We start from the raw sequence: 21,142 nt of genomic DNA, 5'->3' as shown, positions 1-21,142 counted from the left end.
AATCCGCTAACTCTAACACGTAATGGTAACCCCATCCCCTGACCCTAACCCTAACCTAAACCCTAAACCCTAAACCTAACCCTACACTTAACACTAACCTTAACCCTAATCCTAAGTCTAATTCTCACACTTCTTCCATTCTCAGAGTTAAACAAACCTACAATCCAGCTATGCTATGCGTGAGATGACTAACACTAACCCTAACCCCTAACCCCAAACACCTAACCCAAACCATAACCATAATTCTCACAGTTCTTCCATTCTGAGAGTTAAGCAAGACTACAATCCTCCCATGCCATGCATGAAAGGAGGCCCTGCCACTCTATATTGCATGAAACCTATGGGCCCATACCCAGCTTACAATAGAAGGGGTTCCCGGTGACAATCCCAGCCCCCTAACCCACTAACCAAGTGTAGACAGGGCCTGTGCCCTAAGCATAAACACTACCCCTAACTCATAACCATAACTCTAAACGTACCACCTAACTGTAACCCTATTGCTCACCTTAAAACATAAACCGAACCATAACCCTAACCCCAACCCCTTAACCTAACGTTAATGCATAGCCCTTACCCTAACAACAACCCCTATCTCATAACACTAACCTTACATCCTAGCCATAACAGTAACTGCTAAACCCTAAACCTAACCCGAAACTGATAACCCTAAACATAACCCTAAGAAAAACCCTAGACCTAACCCTAACTTTAACCTTAACACTAACCCTAAACCCTAACCCTAACTCTAACCCTTAACCCTTAACCCTAATCCTAAACCCTAAACGCTAACCGCAACACTAACACTTAACCCCAATCCTAACCCTAACCCTTAAACCTAAACCAAACACTTCCCAGTTCCCCACCACTGATAGATCAGATAGGGCCGATGTCCTAACCCGAATTGGTAACCCTAAACCTTCACTCTGACCCTAAATATAACACCTAACCATAACCCCAATGCTAACACTAACACCTAATGCTACCCTTAACCCCTGACCCTAACCCTAACCCAAACCCTAAACCCTAACCCTAACCCAACCCCTAACCCTAACCCAAACCCTAAATCTAATTCTCACACTTCTTCCATTCTCAGAGTTAGACAAGCCTGCAATCCAGCCATGCCATGCATTAGATGAGGATCCGTCTGAGTGCTGCATGACAGTCAGGGCCTAAGGCCCAGTGTACGATGGAGTGGTGTCACAGCATCCCTGCCCGCCCCCCTGTCACCATAGATAAACAGGTCCTGTGCCCTTAAACTAACCGCTAAATCTAAGCCCTGACACTAACACTAACACCTAACCCAAATCCTAACCCGTGACCATAAACCCCAACACTAACTCTAAACAGTAATATTAACCCTAACCCCTAACCCTTACCCTAACCCCTAAACCTCTTCCTAATCCCTAATCCTAACCATAATCCCAACCCCTTACCCTTATCCTAAATGTAATTTTAACAATTCTTCCATTCGCAGAGATAAGTAAGCCTACAACCAACCCAAGCCATACGTGAGATGAGGCTCCGCCCCAGTATCCCAAGTCAGTCAGGGTCCCATGCCCTGGGTACAATGGAGTGGGGTCCCGGTGATGCTCCCTGTTCCCAACCCAGGATAGAGCACATACGGCACATGTGTTAACCCTAATCCCTAACCCTAACCTCTACCCCTAACCATAACACTTAAACCTAACCCTATTGCTAACACTAACACTAACGCTAACCCTAACACTAAACTAAACCTCTAATTCCTAATTCTAACCCTAACCCATAACCATAACCGTAGTACCATAACACTAACTGTAAAACACTAACCCTAACCCTAACCCTAATGACAACCCTAAGCCTAACACTACCACTTACAACATCTCTAGCCCTAACCCTAACCAAACCACCACCCTTATCCTAACACTAATCCCAGCCGCTAACCCCTAACCCCTAACCCTAACACTAACCCTAACCCATAACCTCAAACCCCTAACCCTAACCCTAACCCTAATTCTCACACTTCTTCCATTCTCAGAGTTATGCAAACCTACAGCCCAGCAATGCTATGCATGAGATTAGATTCCACCTGAGTCATGCATGAGTGTCAGGGATAAAACCCAGGGTACTATGGTGTGGTGTCGTCGTGATCCTGTCTGCATCCCTCTCACTGTAGATTAGACAAGTCCTGTGCCCTTAAACTAACCACTAAATCTAAGCCCTAACACTAACCCTAAACCCTAACCCTAAACTTAACCTCTGACCCTAACACCCAACACTAACCCTAAACCTTAACCTTAACCCTAACCGGAGACCCTATCCCTAACCATAATCTTAACCAGTTACCCTAACCCTAAATGTAATTCTCACACTTCTTCCATTTGCAGAAATAAGCAAGCTTGCATCCAACACATCACATGCCTGAGATGACGCTCTGCCCCTGTATCCCACATGAGAGCCAGGGTCCCATGACCTATGTACAAAGGAGCATGTTCCCGTCCATGCTCCAAGTCCCGACCCCGCATAGAGCAGATAGGGCCCATCCCTTAAACCTAATGTATAACTCTAACCCTAACTCTAACCCTAAGGCTAAACTTAACCCCTAAACCTAACCCTAAGCTTAACCCTGACCTCTCAAATGAACACTTATCCCTATCAATAACACTAATCTCAACCCCAAACCCCTAACTCTAACACAAACTCGTAACCAAAAGCGTAAACACTACCACTAACACTAAAACGCTAACCCTCACCATAACCCTAAATACTACCCTAACCTGAACCCTACCCCTTACAATGAACCTAGCCCTAAGCCTAACCAATGACCCTAACCCTAACCCCTAACCTAAAACCCTAGCACTAACACTAATGTTAACCCCAAACCCTAACCATATTCCTAACCCTATCTCTTTACCCTAACACTAAACCTAATCTTAAACCCTAATCCTAATCTGAACCATAAACCTAACGCTCGCATTTCTTCCATTCTAGGAGTTCAGCAATCCTACAATCTAGCCATGCCATGCGTGAGATGAGGCTCTGCCTGAGTCTTGCGTGACAGTCAGAGCCTAAGGCCCAGGGTACAATCGAGTGGGGATGCAGCCACACTGCCAGTGCCTTATAGATTAGACAGGGCACTTGCCATAACACTAATCAGTACAACTGAGCCCTAACCCCAACACTAACCTGAACCTCTAGCCCCAACCATAACCCATGAGCCTAACTCCTAACAGTAACCCTAAGACCTAACCCTCACTATAGTCCCTCATCCTAAACCTAAACCTAACCACTAAACATAGTCCTAATCCCTAAGCTTAACAGTAACACTAACCTTAATTCTAACCACTAACCGTAACCCCTAAACCTAATCCTAGTCCCTAACACCTAATCCTAACCTTAATCCTAACCCCTTACCCTAACCCCAAATCTCATTCTCAGACTTCTTCAATTCAAAAATTTAAGGATGCCTACAATCCACACATGCCATACATGAGATGAGGCTCTGCCCCTGTGTCCTACATGAAAGGCTGGGGCCCATGCCTTGTGTACAATGGAGTGGGGCCCAGACGATCTTCCCAGTTCCCCATCCCAGATAGATCATATAGGACCCATGTCTTAACCCGAATCTGAAACCCTAATCCCTCACTCTAACCCTAAAAATAACACCTAACCCTAACCCTAATGCTAACCCTACAACTTAATGCTAACCCTAACACCTTACCCTAATCCTAACCCTAAACCTAACTCTACCCCTAAACCTAAACCCTAATCCTAATGCGAAACATAAGCCCTAACGTCTAACCCTAACACTAACCCTAACCACTAACCCCTAACCCTAACCCTATTTCTCACACTTATTGCATTCTCAGAGTTAAGCATGCCTAGAATCCAGGCATGCCATGCATGAGATGAGGCTCCATGTATTCTTGCTTGTAGGTCTGGGTGCAAGGCCCAGGATATGATGGAGTGGGGCCCCAGCGATCTTCTAAACCTAACAGCAACCATTAACCCTAACACTAACTTTTAAACTTAACGCTAACCCTAACACTTAACCCTAACCCTAACCTTAAGCCCTAAACCTAACCCTAACACTAACCCCTAAACCTGACCCTAACCATACCCCTAAACCTAAAACCTAACCCCCAACCCTAACACTAACCCCAATCCCTAACCCCTAACCACTAACACCAACACCAACCCTGACCCCTAACCTCAAACCCCTAATCATAACCCTAACCCTAATTCTCTCACTTCTTCCCTTCTCAGAGTTAAGGAAGCCTACAATACAGCCATGCCATGCGTGAGATGAGACTCCATGTATTCTTGCATGCAGGTCTGGGCCCAAGGTCCAGGGTACGATGGAGTGGGACCCCAGTGATCTTCCCATTTCCACACCCCTGATAGGGGGCCCATATAGGGCCCATGTCCTAACCCGAATCCATAAACGTAATCCCTGACCCTAACCCTAAATGTAACACCCAACCCTAACCCTGATGCTAAACCTAACATCTAATGCTAACCCTAACCAATGACCCCAATCCTAACCCTACCCCTAAAACTAACCCTACCCCTAAACCCTAACCGTAATGCTAACCGCAACCCCTAACCCCTAACACTAACACTAACCCTAACCCCTAACTCCCAACCCCTAACCCTAACCCTAACCCTGTTTCACACACTTCTTCCATTCTCAGAGCTAAGCAAGCTTGCAATCCAGCCATGCCATGCATGAGATGAGGCTCTGCCTGAGTGCTGCATGACAGTCAGGGCCTTAGGCCCAGGGTCGATGGAGCGGTGTCGCAGCGACCCTGTCCAACCCCCTCTCACCATGGATACACAGGTCCTGTGCCCTTAATCTAACTGCTAAATCTAAGGCCTAACACTAACCCTAACCCCTAACCCTAAACTTAACCCCTGACTCTAAAAGCCAACCCTAACTCTAATCCCTAACCTTAACTCTAACCCCTAACCCTAACCTTAACCCCTAAACCTATTCCTAATCCCTAACCCTAACCATAATCCTAACCCCTTACCATTATCCTAAATGTAATTCTCACAATTCTTCCATTCCCAGAGATAAGCAAGCCTACAACCAACCCGAGCCATGCGTGTGATGAGGGTCCACCCCAGTATCCCAAGTGAGAGGTAGGGTCCCATACCCTTGGTACAATGGAGTGGGGTCCCGGTGATGCTCCCTGTTCCCGACCCTGCATAGAGCAGATAGGGCCCATGCGTTAACCCTAATCCCTAAACTTAACCGCTACCCCTAACCCTAACCATAACACCTAACCCTAACCCTATTGCTAACCCTAACCCTAACCCTAACCCTAACCCTAACGCTAAACCCAACCTCTAACCCCTAAATCTAACCCTAACCCATAACCATAACAGTACCTAAACCATAACACTAATTGTAAAACACTAACCTTAACCCTAATGATAACCCTAACCCTAACAGTACAACTTACAACATCTCTAGCCCTAACCCTAAACAAACAAGCACCCTAACCCTAACCCTAACCACTAACCCGAAGCCCTCACCCTAACGCTAACCTTAATCCTTAACCCTAACCATAATCCTAACCCTAAATCTAATTCTCAGACTTCTTGATTCTCAGAGTTAAGAAAGCCTACAATCCTCCCATGCCATGCGTGAAAGGAGGCTCTGCTACTGTGTTCTGCATGAGACCCAGGAGCTCATACCCAGAGTATGGTAGAGTGGGTTCCTGGTGACAATCCCAGCACCCTAACCACCCCTAGTGCAGACAGAGCCCATGCCCTAAGCATAATACTACTCCTAACCCATGACCCTAACCCTAAACATAACACCTTACCCTCACCCTATTGCTCACCTTAACAAGTAAACCTAACTGTAACCGTAACTTTATCCGCTTAACCTAAATGTAATGCATAACACTTACACTGACAACAACCCCTAGTGCATAATTCTAACCCGAACTCCTAATATAACCGTAACAACCAAACCCTAAACCTTGGCCTAAAGCCTAGACCTAACCCTAACCTTAACCACAAACCCCACCCCTCATGCTAACCTCTTACCTTAACACTAACCCTGAACCCTGATCTTAACACTAACCGCTAAGCCTAAAAATCACACTTAACTCTAATACTAAGCCTAAACTGAATGCTTAAACCTAACCCTACAGCGAAACCACAAATCCTAACCCTACCCCTTAACCCTAAAGCTAACCATAACCGTTAACGCTAACACTAACCCTTACCCCTAACCCTAACAAAAACCTTTACCTTAATATTAACCCTTATCCCTAAACTTAACCTTAACCCTTAACCTTCATCCTAACCCTTAACCCTAACCACTAACCCTAACCCTAACGCTTACCCCTAATGCTAACCGCTAACACTCACCCTAAACCATAACCCTGACCCTAACCCTAAACCTTAACCAAACCCTAACACTAAACGGTAACCCTAACATTAACTCTTAACTGTAATCCTAACTCTTACACCTAACCCTAACAAAACCCCTAGTCCTAACCCTAACACTATCCGCTAACCCTAAACCTAACCCTATCCCATAACCCTAACCCTAAGATGTAACACCTAACCCTCACACTAATCCTAACTCCTAACCTCAAACCGCTAACCCTAACCCTAACACTAAACCCTAAGACTAACCATTAAATGTCACCCTAAACCTTAACCCTAACCGCAACCCAAACCATTATATCTAACCCTGACCCTTAACCCTAACCCTAATCCTATCCCCTAACCCTAACCTTAAGCATGAACCCTAAACCTAACCGTAATATATAACCCTAAAAATAACACTTAACGCCAACCCTAACAATAAACTGAAACCTTAACCCTAACCACAAACGTTAAGCCTCACCCTAAGCACGAAGCCTAACCATAATCCTAACCCTAACAATTAAGCCAAAACCTAACCCTAACCTCTAACCTTAAACTTAAACCTCACCCTTAACCCTAAACCTAACCCTAAACTTTAAACCTAACCCCAACCCTAATCCTTAACCAGAACATTAACCCTTAACCCTAACCCTGACACCTAACACTAACCACTAAACCTAAACCAAACCCTAACCCTAACCCATAAACCTAACACTTAACCCCTAAACCAACACTAACCCCAACCCTAACCTCTAAGCACTAACCCTAACAATAACACTAACCCCTAACCCCAAACCACTAAACCTAAACCTAACACGTAAACCTAAGACTAACTGTTAAACCTAACCCTAACCCTAAACCTTGACCCTAAACTAACCCTAACCTTTAACCCTAACCCTAACCCTAACCCAAAACCTTAACCCTAAACCGAACCCTAACCGTTAACCCTAACCCTAACCCTTAATCCTAACCCTAACGCTAAGCCTTAACCCTAATACTAACGCTTAACCCTAACACTAACACTAACCCTTAAACCTAATTCTCATCCTTAACCCTAACAACTAACCCTAACCTTAACCTTTAAACCTAACCCTAACCGTTAACACTCACCCTAACCCTTAACCCTAACCCTATCCCTAACACTTAACTTAAAACTATCCATAACTGTTAACTCTAACCCTAAGTTTTAAACCTAACCTTACCCTTAACCCTTACCCTTAATCCTAACCCTTAACACTAACCCTAACCCTAACACTAACCCCCTAACCCTAAACCTAACCCTAACCCCCAAACCTAACACCTAACCCCTAACCCTAACACTAACCCCAACCTCTAACCCCTGTCCCCTAAATCTAACACTAACCCTAACCCCTAACCTTAAAACCCTAACCCTAACCCTAATTCTCACACTTCCTAAATTCTAAGAATTAAGCAAGCCTACAACCCAGCCATGCCATCTGTAAGATTGGATTCTGCCTGAGTCATGCATGAGTGTCAGGGCCAAAGGCTCAGTGTATGATGGTGTGGTGTCTCGGTAATCTTGTCCGCATCCCTGTCACCATACAGGTCCTCTGCTCTTAAACTAACCACTATATCTAAGCCCTAACACTAACCCCAAACAATAACCCTAAACTTAACCCCTGACCTTAACCCCTAACACTAACTCTAAAACCTAACCTTAACCCTAACCATAGAACCTATGTCTAACCATAATTTCAACCCATTACCTAAACCTAAATGTAATTCTCACACTTCTTTCATTCACAAAGATAAACAAGAATACAACCAACACATGCCATGCGTGAGATGATGCTCCACCCCCGTATCCCACATGAGAGCCAGGGTCCCATGACCTGGGTTCAAAGGAGTGGGTTACAGGTCATGCTCTCTGTCCCAACACTGCATAGAGCATATAGGTTTCATGCCTTACCCCTCACCCCTAACTCTAACACTAATCCCAACCACAAACCGCTAACACACACCCATAACCAAAAGTGTAATACTTAACCACTAACAATAACCCTAAAATGCTAACACTCACCCTAACCCTAACTACAATCCTAACCTGAATGCTACCCCTTACAATGAACCTAGCCCTAACCCTAACCAAACAACGACCCTAACACTAACCCCTACCCAAAACCCTAGCTGTAACACTGATGTTAGCCCCAAACCCTAACCATATTCCTATCCATATCCCTTTACCCTAACACTAAACCTAATCCTAAACTCTAACGTTAATCCTAACTCTAAATCTATTGCTCACACTTCTTCCATTCTAGGAGTTAAGCAAACCTACAATGTAGCCATGCCATGCGTGAGATGAGGCTCTGCCTGAGTCCGGCGTGACAGTCAGAGCCTAAGGCCTAGGGTACAATGGAGTGGGGACGCAGCCATGCTCCACACCTCCAGTGCCCCATAGATTAGACAGGGCCCTTGCTCTAACACTAATCAGTAAACATAAGCCCTAACCCTAACACTAACCCAAATCCCTAGCCCTAAAAATAACCCATGAGTCTAACTGCTAACATTAACCCTAATCCCTAACCCTAACTATAACCCCTCACCCTAAACCTAAACCTAACCACTAAACATAGTCCTAATCCCTAAGCTTAACAGTAACACTAACCCTAATTCTAACCTCTAACCGTAACCCCTAAACCTAATCCTAGTCCCTAACACCTAACCCTAACCTTAATCCTAACCCCTTACCCTAACCCTAAATCTAATTCTCAGACTTCTTCAATTTCAAAAGTTAAGAAAGCCTACAATCCACCCATGCCATACATGAGATGAGGCTCTGTCCCTGTGTCCTACATGAAAGGCTGAGGCTCATGCCCTGTGTACAATGGAGTGGGGCCCAGGCGATCTTCCCAGTTTCCCACCACTGATAGATCATATAGGGCCCATGTCTTAACCTGAATCTGAAACCCTTATCCCTCACCCTAACCCTAAAAGTAACACTTAAGCCTAACCCTAATGATAACGCTAACACCTAACCCTAATCCTAAACCCTAACCATAACCCTAAACCCTAACTCTAACCCTATCCCTAAACCTAACCCCAACCCTACACTCTAACCCCAATGCTAAACGTAAATCCTAAACCCTAACCCTAAGCCTAACCCCTAACCCCTAACCCCTCACCCTAACCCTAACCCTATTTATTTATTCAATTCTCAGAGTTAAGCATGCCTAGAATTCATTCATGCCATGTGTGAGATCAGGCTCCACCTGAGTGCTACATGACAGTTAGGGTCCAAGGCCCAGTGTATGATGGCGTGGTGTCGCAGTGACCCTGTCTGGACCCCTCTCAACATAGATTATACTGGTCCTGGGCCCTAAACTAACTGCTAAAACTAATTCCTAACACTAATTTTAAACCCAAATCCTAAACCTAACCCCTGAAACTAACCCCCAACACTAACTCTAAACACTAAACTTAACCCTAAAAGCTAATGCTAACTCTGATGCTTAGACCTAACCCTAACCCTTAACCATTAACCCTAACACTACACCCTACCCTAACAAAAACATTAAACCCTAATCCTAACCCTAACACTTAAACCTAACCCTAACACTTAACCCTATCCCTAACCCTTACCCTAATGCCTAGCCCTAAACCTAAGCTTAACCCTAAACCCTAACACTAACACTAAGCTCTAACCATAATGCTAAACCTAAACACTAAAGCTAACCCTAACCTTAACCCCGAAACTTAACACTAACCGTGAAACCTAAACCTAACCCTAAACCCCTATCCAGAACCGTAACACTTAACTCTAAACCTAACCTTAACCTGAAAACATAACCCAAACCATAACCCCTAACCCTAAACCTTAACCCTAACATTAACCATTAAACCTCACCTTACCCTTAACCCTAACCCTTTATCTTAACCTTGAACCCTAACACTAACACCTTACCCTAACTATAACCGTAACCCCAAACCGTAATCCCAACTGTAATGCCTAAACCTAACCATAATACTAACCCCTAACTCTCATCCTAACCCTAACCTAACCCTAACACTAACCCCAACCAGAACCCATAACCGCTAACCCTAACCCTAAACCTAACACCTAACCCTAACTCTAAGACTAAACCTTAACCCTAACCCTAATGGTATCCCCAAACCGTAAACCTAACCACTAACTCTAACCCTAACCCTAACACCTAACCCTAACCCTAAAACTATCACTAACACATAACCCTAACCCTAATTGTAATACCTGACCCTAACTCTAACCATAACCCCTAACCCCTAACCCTAACCTTTAACACTTTAACCCTAACACTAAGATTTACCATAACTCTAAACCCTATTGCAAATTCTAACACTAATGTGTACCCTAACCCTAACCATACCCTAAACCTAATCCCAAAGCTAACCTCGAACCCTAACCCCAATGCTAATCCTAAACTATAACCCTAACGATAATCCAAAACCCTAAACCTAACCCAACACTAACCCCAAACCCTAACCCTAAGCCTAACACTTAAACCTAACCCTAATCCTAAACCCTAACCCTAAACCTAACCCTGAACTTACCTCTAACCTTAATCCTAACCAGAACCAGAACCCCTATCCCCTAACCCTAACCCTAACACCTAACCCTAACTCTAACACTAAGAACTAACCCTAACACTAAACCTAAACCCAAACCCTAACCCCTAACCCTAAACATAACCCTAACCCCTAAACGTAACCCTAACCCTAAACCTAACCCTACCCTAACCCTAAACTTAACAGCTAACCCTAATCTTAGCCCTATACCTAACCCATAACCCCTAACCCTAACCCTAACCTTAACCGCTAACTCCTAACCCTAACCCTAACGCTAATCCTAACTCTAACTCTAAACCCTAACCCTAATTTCTAACCCTAACACCTAACCATAACCCTAACCATACCCTAACACTAACCGTAACCCTAACCCCAAACCCTAAACCCAACCCTAACCCTAACCCCTACCCCTAACCTTAACCCCAACCCTAAACCCAAACCCAACCAAAACCCCAACACCAACACCTAAGCTTAATCCTAACCCTTCCCCTAATGGCTAGACCTAAACCTAATCCTAACCCTAACCCCTATCACTAACCCTAACCCCTAACGCTAACACTAACCATGAACCCTAAATCTAACCCTAACCCCTAATCCTAAACAAAAACATTAACTCTAAACTTAATGCTAACACGAAACCTTAACACTAAACCTAAACCCTAAACCTAACCCGTAACCCTAACCCTAACCGTTAACCTTCAGACTAAAACTTAACCGTAATCCCAATTCTGACCCTAACACTTAACCATAACTGTAACCCTAACCCTTAACCTTAAACCTAAACCTCACCCTTAACCCTAAACCTAACCGTAAATGTTAACCCTAAAACTAACCTTTAAACCTAACACTAACACTATTAACCCTAATCTTAAAACTTAACACTAATCCTAACCCCTATTGCTAACATTAACCTGTAACCCTAAACATAACCCTAACTCTAACCCCTAAACAAAACACTTAACACATAACACTAACACTAATACCAAATCCTAACCTCTAACACCTAACCCTATCCCTAACCCTAATGAAACCCTTTCTGTAACCTAACCGTAACCCTAACCCCAACCCTAATCCTAACCCTAATGCTAACCCCTAATGCTAACCCTAACCCTAATCCATAATCCTAATCCAAACCCTAACCCTAACCCTAGCCCTAACCCTAATCCCTAACACTAACACTAACCCCTAACCATAACTATAACCCCTAACCCTATCCCTAACCCCTAACCCTAACCCTAAACCTAACCCTACCCCTATACCTAACCCTAACCCACTAACACTAACCCTAACACTTAAACCTAACCCTAACACTAACCCTAAGCCTAAAGTTAATCCTAGCCCTAAATCTAGCCCTAACCCTAACCCTAAAACTAGCCCTAACCCTAACCGTAGACCCAGCCCTAACTCAAACCCTAGACCTAGCCCTAAACTTAGCCTTAGCCCTAGCCTTAACCCTAACCCAAACCCTAGCCCTAACACTAACCCTAGGTCATACCTAGACTTAGGTCTAACCCTAACCCTAGGCCTAAGCCTAGCTCTAGACCTAACCCTAGCCCTAGCCTTAGAACCAGCCCCAAACATAGCCCTAGCCCTAGCCCTGAACCTAACCCTAAACATAACCCTAAACCTAACCCTAGTTCTAGCCCTAGTCCTAGCCCTTGCCCTAACCCTAGCCCTTTTCCTAACCCTAACACTATCTCAAATACTAACCATAACAACCCTAAACCCTAACACTAAACTTAAACCTAAACCAATAATAATACTAACCCTAAGAGCCCTAATGCCTAAACCTAACCCTAACCCGAAAACCTAACACTAACCCTAACCCAAAACCCTAACCCTAAGCGCTAACACTAACCCTAATGCTAACCCTAAACCTAACCCTAATTCCTAACCCTAACCCTAACCCCTAATCCTAACCAAACCCTAATGCTAACCCTAACACTTACCACAAACCTTAATTGTAACCTTAACTCAAAGCCCTAACCCTAACCGCTAAACCTAACACTAATGCTAACCCTAAACGTAAACCTAACTTCTAACCATAAAACTAATCCTAAACCTAACCCCTAACTCTAAATCGAATTCTAATCCTAACCCTGAAACTAATCCTAACCCTAACCACTAACCCTAACCCTAACCCCTAATCCTAACCCGAACCCTAATGCTAACCCTAACCCTAAACCCTAACCCTAAACATAAACCTAACGCCCATTCCTATTCCTAACTCTAACCCCTAACACTAACCCTAAGCATAACCTCTAACACCTAATGCTAACCATAACCTTAATGCTAACCCTATACCTTAACCCTAACCCTAACCCGAATGCTAAGACTAACCCTAACACTAACCGTAACCCCTAATTGGTAACCCTAACCCTAACCCTAGACCTAAACCTAAAGCTAACCCTAACTCCTAACACTAACACTAACCCTAACACTAACCCTAAACCATAACCCTAAGCCTAACCCTAACCCTAAGGCTGGTCCTAGCCCTAACCCTAACCCGAACCCAAGGCCTAACCCTCACCCTAACCCTAGCTATAGACCTACCAATTGTCCTAGCCTTAACACTAACCCTAAACCTAACCCTAGCCTTGGCCCTAGCCCTATCCCTAACCCTAGACCTAGCCCTAGCCCTAACCCTATCCCTAACCCTGACCCTAAGCCTAACAGCCCTAAGCCCTAAACATAACCCCAAACCCTAACTCTACCACTAAACCTAACCCTAACCAATAATCCTAACCATAACGCTAAACCTAACCCTAACCCTAACCATAACCTTAACTCTAACCGTTAACCCAACCCTAATTCTAACACTAACCCTAAACCGAAAGCTAACACTAACCCCTATCCTTACCACCTAATCCTAACCCTAACCCTAACGATAACCCTAAACCTAACACTATGGCTAACCCTAACCCTTACCCCTAACCCTAATCCTAACCATAACACTAAACCCTAACACTGACCTTAACCCCTAACTGCAACCCTAACTCCTAACCCAGAACTTAACCCTAACCCTAACCCTAACCCTAAACTTAACCCCATACCTAACCCTAAACCTAACACGAACCCTAACAACTCTAACTCCTAACCCCTAACCCTAACACTAACCTGAACACTAATCCCTAACCCTAACCCTAAACCTAACACCTATCGCTAACCCTACTTCTAACCCTAACCCTAAACATAAACCTAACCCTTACCCTTAAGCTTAACCCTAACCCATAACCCTAACCCAAACCTCAACCCTAGCATTAATTCCTAACCCTAAATCTAACCCTATCCTTTAACCCTAAACATAAAGCTAAACCGCTAACCCTAACACTAACTCCAAACCCTAACCCCTAACCCCTAACCTTAACACTATCCCAAACCATGACCCCAAAACAACTAACCCTAAACCTAACAGTTAACTCTAAGACTAACCGTTAAACCTTACTCTAAACCTTAACGCTAAATGCTACCCTAACCATTAACCCTAAACCTAACACTTAACACTAACCCTAACCCTAACCCTAATCCCTAACACTAACATAACCTTATCCATAACCCCTAACCATAATCTTTAACCTAACACTAACTCCTAACCCTAATCCTAACTCTAACCTCTAACCCCTATCAATAACCCTAATCCTAACACTATCACAGACCATAACGCTAGTCCTAACACCTAACCCTAACCTTAATTCTAACCTTCAGCCTAAACCTAAACCTAACACTATCCCATGAACCTAACTGAAACCCCTAGTCCTAAGCCAACCCTAATGCTGACCCTGACCATTAACCCTAACCCTAACACTAAACCCTAACCCTAACCCTATACCTAACCCCTAACCATAACCTAAACCTTATCTCTATGCCTAACCCTAAACACTAACAATAACACTTAACCTTAGCCCTAACCTTAACCTTAACCCTAAACCTAAGCCTAGCCTTAGGCCTAGGTCTGGCGAGAACCCTAGCCCTAACACTAAACCTAACACTATCCCTAACCCTAACCATAACCCTGACTAGCCTAACCCCTAACACTAACCCTAACCCTAACCCTAACCCTAACACCCCTAACCCCTAACCCTAACAATAACCCTAACCCCAAACCCTAACACCAACTCTAACAGCAAACCCTAACCTTAATGCTAACCCTAACCCTAAATCTAACCCTACCTTCTAACCCTAACCCTAACCCTAATTCTAACCCTAACCCTAAACATAAATCTAACCTTAACCCCTAAACCAAACCCTAAACCCTAATCCTAATCCTAACCCTAACGCTAACCCTAAACCCTAACCCTAACTCTAATCCCTACCCTTAACCCTAACACTAACTCCTAACACTAACCCTAACCCTAACCCCTAACCCCTAACTCTAACTTTAACACTAATACTAACCCCTAAACCTAACCCTAACACTAACCTCTAACCCCTAACATTAACCCTAACACTAACACTAATCCCTAAACCTAACCCTAACTCTAATGCTAAGAATAACCCTAACACTAACTCTAAACCCTAACCCCTAACCATAACCCTAATGCTAACTCTAACCGTAACCCTAACCCCTAATCATAACCTTAACCCTAACCCCTATCCATAACTCTAATTCTAACCTGGAGCCTAAACCTAAACCAAACCCTAAACCTTACCCCTAATCCTAAAACCTATTCCTAACCCTAACCCTAACCATAACCACTAACCCTAACCCTAACACTAATTTTAGCACCTAACAATAACCCAAACTCTAACCCTGACCCTTAACCCTAATCTTAACCATAAACCTAACCCTAACACCTAACCCTAACACTAACAGCTAAACCTAATCCTAACCCTATCCCTTATCCCTAAACCTAACACTAAACCCCTAACTCTAACAGTACCACCGAACATTAACCCCTAACCTTAACATTAACTGTATCCCCTAAACCAAACTGCACATCCTAACCCTAATGTTTAAACCTTACCCTAACCGTAACCCTGGCCCCAAACTTAACCCTAACCCTAACAGTTAACCCTAACCCTAAGCCTAACACCTAACCCTAAACCTAACCCCTATCCCTAACACTAACACTGACACCAAATCCTAAACCTTACCCTGACCCTAACACCTAACCCTAAACCTAACCCTAATCCTAAACCTAGCCCTAAGTTCAACCCTAGCTCTAAACCTAGACCTAGCCCTAGTCCTAGAACTAACCCTAGCCCTAGTCCTAGCCTTAGCCTGGTCATTAACCCTAACCCTAAAACTAACCCTAGCCCTAGCCCTAGCTCTAGCTGTGTCTCTAAGCCTAACACTATCCCTAACCGTGACCCTAAGCCTAACAGCCCTAACCCCTAACCATAAACCCAAACCCTAACTCTATCATTAACCTAACACTAACCACTAACCCTAACCCTAACCCTAACCCTAACTCTAACCCATAACCCTAACCATAACCCTAACTCTAACCCCTAACCCTAACCCTAATTCTAACACTAACCCTAAACCTAAACCTAACCATAACCACTAACCCTAACCCTTAATCCTAACCCTAATCCTAACACTAATCCTAAACATAAAACCTAACCCTATTGCTAACCTTAAAGCCTAACGCCTAACCCTAACCCTAATCATAACCCTAAACCCTAACCCTAACCCTAACCCCTAACAGTAACCCTAATGCCTAAACCAAGCTCTAACCTAACCCTAACAAGTAACCCTAACAGTAACCCTAAACCTAATCAAAAACCCTAATTCTAAACCTAACACGAACCCTAACAACTCTAACCCCTAATCCTAACCCTAACCCGAACATTAACCCCTAACCCTAACCCTAAACCTAACACCTATCCCTAACCCTATTTCTAACCCTAACCCTAAACATAAACCTAACCATTACCCTTAACCTTAACCCTAACCCATAACCCTAACCCAACCCTAAACATAACATTAATCCCTAACCCTAAATCTAACCCTATCCCTTACCCTTAAACCTAAAATTAACCCCCAACCCTAACACTAACCACAATCTCTAACCCCTAAACCCTAACCTTAACACTATCCCCAACGACAAACCCCAAACCACTAACCCTAAACCTAAAAGTTAATGCTAAGACTAACTGTTAAACCTTATCCTAACCCTTAACCGTAAATGCTACCCTAACTATTAACCCTAAACCTAACACTTAACACTAACCCTAAGCCTAACCATAACTTTAAACCTAGTCCTAACACCTAACCCTAAACCTAAACCTAACCCTATCCCTTATCATAACACTAACAAGAACACTGACACTAACCCTAATCCCTTACCCAAACCCTAACCCTAACCCCTAAAATTAATGCTACCCCAAATGCTAACCCTAACCTAAACCTAACATAACCCTAAACACTAACCCTAACCGTAATCTCTAACCCTAATCCTCATTCTAACCTGAACCCTAAACATAAACCTAACCCTAAAGCCTAACCCTAAACCCTAATCATAACCCTAACACCAACCCTAGCCCTAATGCTAAACACTAACCCTAACCCTAAAACTAACCCCTAACACTAACCGTAACAATTACCCTAACCTCTAACCCTAACCTTAATCCACAAATCTAACATAACCCTATCCATAACCCCTAACCCTAACCCTTAACCTAACCCTAACCTCTAACCCAAACCCTAACCATAATCCCTAAACCTAACCCTAACCCTAACCCCAAACACTAACCATAATCCTAACTCTAACCACTAACTCTAACCCTAACCCTAACCCTAAACCTTACACCGATTCCTAACCCTACTTCTAACGCTAACCCTAAACATAAACCTAACAGTTGCCCTTAAACTTAACCCTAATCCAGAACCCTAACCCAAACCTGAACACTAACATTTACCTCTAACACTAAACGAAACCCTATCCTATACCCATAAACCTAAAACTAAACCCTTAACCCTAACACTAACCCCAAACTTTAACCAGTAACCCCTAACCTTACACTATCCTTAACCCTGAACCTGAAACCACTAACCCTAACAGTTAACCCTAAGACTAAACGTTAAACCTTATGCTAACCCTTAAACCTAAACGCTACCCCAACCATTAATCCTAAACCTAACACTTAACACTAACCCTAAACCTAACCCTAACACCTAACCCTAACTCTAAACCTAACCCTACCCTTAACCATAACACTAACCAGAACACAACCCTAACCCTAACCCTAACCCTAACCCTAACCTTAACCCCTAACCGAAACCCTAACACTAATCCCCTAACAATAAACGTACCCGTAATTGCTAACTCTAATCCTAACCCTAAACCTAACACAACTCTTACACTAACCCTAAACCTAACCCTAACCCTAACCCTAACCTAAATCTACCATAACCCTAAGCCCTAACCCTAACCCTAACCCAAACCCGAACACTAACATCTAAACCTAATCCTAATACTAACCCTAACCCTGAACATGAACCTAACACTAAACACTAACCCTAACCCCTAATCCTAACCCTAACACTAACCTTAGCCCTGACACTAAAAACTAACCCTAACCCTAAACCTTACCCTAACTTCTAACTGTAATCCTAATCCCTAACACTAACCTAACCCTATCCATAAGCCCTAACCCTAACACTTAACCTAACCCTAACCCCTAAACATAACACTAATCCCAACCCTAACCATAACCCTAATGGCTAACCCTATCCCTAACCCCAGGCCTAACCCTAACCCTAGATCTAACTGAAACCTGGACCTAACCCTTGCCCTAGCCATAGCCTTAGCCCTAGCTCTTATCATAGCCCTAGCCCTAGCCCTAACACTAACTCTAAATATAACCCTGACAACTAACCCTAACGCTAAACCTAACCCAATCCCTAACCATAACACTAACCAGACACTAACCTTAACCCTAACCCCTAACCCCAAATATAACCCTAACTCCCTAGCACTAAACCTACACCTAATCCCTAACCCTAACCCTAAACCTAACACAACACTTACACTAACCCTAATCCTAACCCTAAACTAAACTTATCAAACCCCAAACCCTAACCCTAAGCCAAACCCTAACCCTAAACCCTAAACCTAATCATAATTCGAACCCTAACCATCAATATAAACCTAACACTAAACCCTAACCCTAACCCCTATTCCTAGACCTAACACGAACCCTAGTCCAATGTTAAACCCTAACCTGAAAACTACCAATAACCCCTAACCCTAACCTCTAACCCTAACCCTAACACTAACCCCTAACCCTAACCCTAAACCCCGCCGTAACCCTAACCCTAGCCCTAACCCTAGACCTAGACCTAAACCTAGCCCTAGCTATATCCCTAGCCCTAACCCTAGCCCTAACACTAACCCTAACACTATCCCTAACCCTAACCCTAACCTTAACCCTAACAGTCGTAACCCCTAACCCTAACAATAAACCTAACCCCAAACCCTAACCCTAACCCTAACTCTAACCGCTAACCCTAACCCTAACACTAACCCTAACCCTAACCCTCACTCTAACTTTTAACCCTAACCTTAACGCTAACCACTAACCCTAACCCTATTTCTCACCCTAACCCTATATGTAAAGCTAACCCTAACCCCTAATCCAAACCCTAAACCCTAATCCTAATCCTAACCCTAATGCTAAACCTAACCCTAATACCTAACCCTAATCCCAAACATTAACCCAAACCCTAACCGGTAACCTTAATCCTAACCCTAACCCCTAACCCTAAGCTTAACCCTAACACTAAAACAACACCCTAAACCTAACCCTAACCCTAATGCTAAGACTAACCCTAACACTAACTCTAACTACTAACACCTAACGCTAACTCTAAGCTTAACCCTAACCACTAACCATAACCCTAACCCTAACCACTATCCTTCACACTAATTCTAACCTTAATCCTAAACATAAACATAAACAAAATCCTAAGCCTTAACCCTAACTCTAACCCCTATTTCTACCCTTACCATAATCCTAACCCTTAACCCTCACCCTAACACTAACATTATCCCCTAACCCTAACCCGAACCCTAACCCTAACACTTAACCCTAATCTTTTTTTTTTTTTTTTTTTTTTTTTGAGACAGAGTGTCACTTTGTTGCCCGGGCTAGAGTGAGTGCCGTGGCATCAGCCTAGCTCACAGCAACCTCAAACTCCTGGGCTTAAGAACCCTAATCTTAACCAAAAACCTAACCCCAACCACTAAACCTAACACTAACCACTAACCCTAAACCTAACACTATCCCTTATCACTGAACCTAACACTAAACACCTAACCCTAACAGTAACACCAAATCCTAACCCCTCACCTTAGTGCTAACCTTAACCCATAATGCCAAACCTCACATCCTAACCCTAACAGTTAACCCTAAGACTAACTGTTAAGCCTTACCCTAACACTAACTCTAGTCATAACACCTAACCTCACCCTTAATTTTAACCCTAAGCCTAAACCTAAACCCAACCCTATGCCCTAAAACTAAACCCTAATCCTAAAGCTTACCCTAACGCTAACCCTAACCCAAAACCCTTAACCTAACCCCTAACCCTAAACCTAACTCCTAACACTAACCCTAAACCTATCCCCAAACCGTAACACTTACCCTAACCCTAAAACCTAACCCTAACCCTAAACCTAACCCTGACACCTAACTCTAACCATAACCCTAGCCCAGCTCTAACTCTATCTAGCTCTAACCCTAGCCCTTGCTCTAGCCCTACACCTAGACATGACCCTAGCCCTAGCCCTAGCCCTAGACCAAACCATAACCCTAGCCCTAGCCCCGACACTAAAACTAACTCTAAATCTAATACTAGCTCTGGCCCTATTGCTTATCTTAGCACTAAACCTAACACTAAATCTAACTCTAAACCCTAACCCTAACCCTAACCCTAACCCCTAACCCTAACCCTAACCCCAACCTCTAATCCTAATCCTAACCCTAAACCTACGCCTGGCCCTAGCCCTAATCCTAACCCAACCCTAGCCCTAATCATCACTCTAACCCTACCCATAGCTCTAGCACTAGTCCTAGCCCTAACACTAACCCTAAACCTATCCCTAACCCTAAAACTAGGCCTAATACTAACCCTAACCCTAAACCTAGCCTTAACCCTATCCCTAGCCCAAACCCTAACCCTAGCCCTAGCCCTAGCCCTAGCCCGACAATAACTCTACCCCTAACCCTATCCCTATCCCTAGCTCTAGCCCTAAACCAA

The sequence above is a fragment of the Lemur catta genome, chromosome 13 (genome assembly GCF_020740605.2).
Source record: "Lemur catta isolate mLemCat1 chromosome 13, mLemCat1.pri, whole genome shotgun sequence".
NCBI lineage: Eukaryota > Metazoa > Chordata > Mammalia > Primates > Lemuridae > Lemur > Lemur catta.
This window is presented reverse-complemented; position numbering follows the sequence as displayed.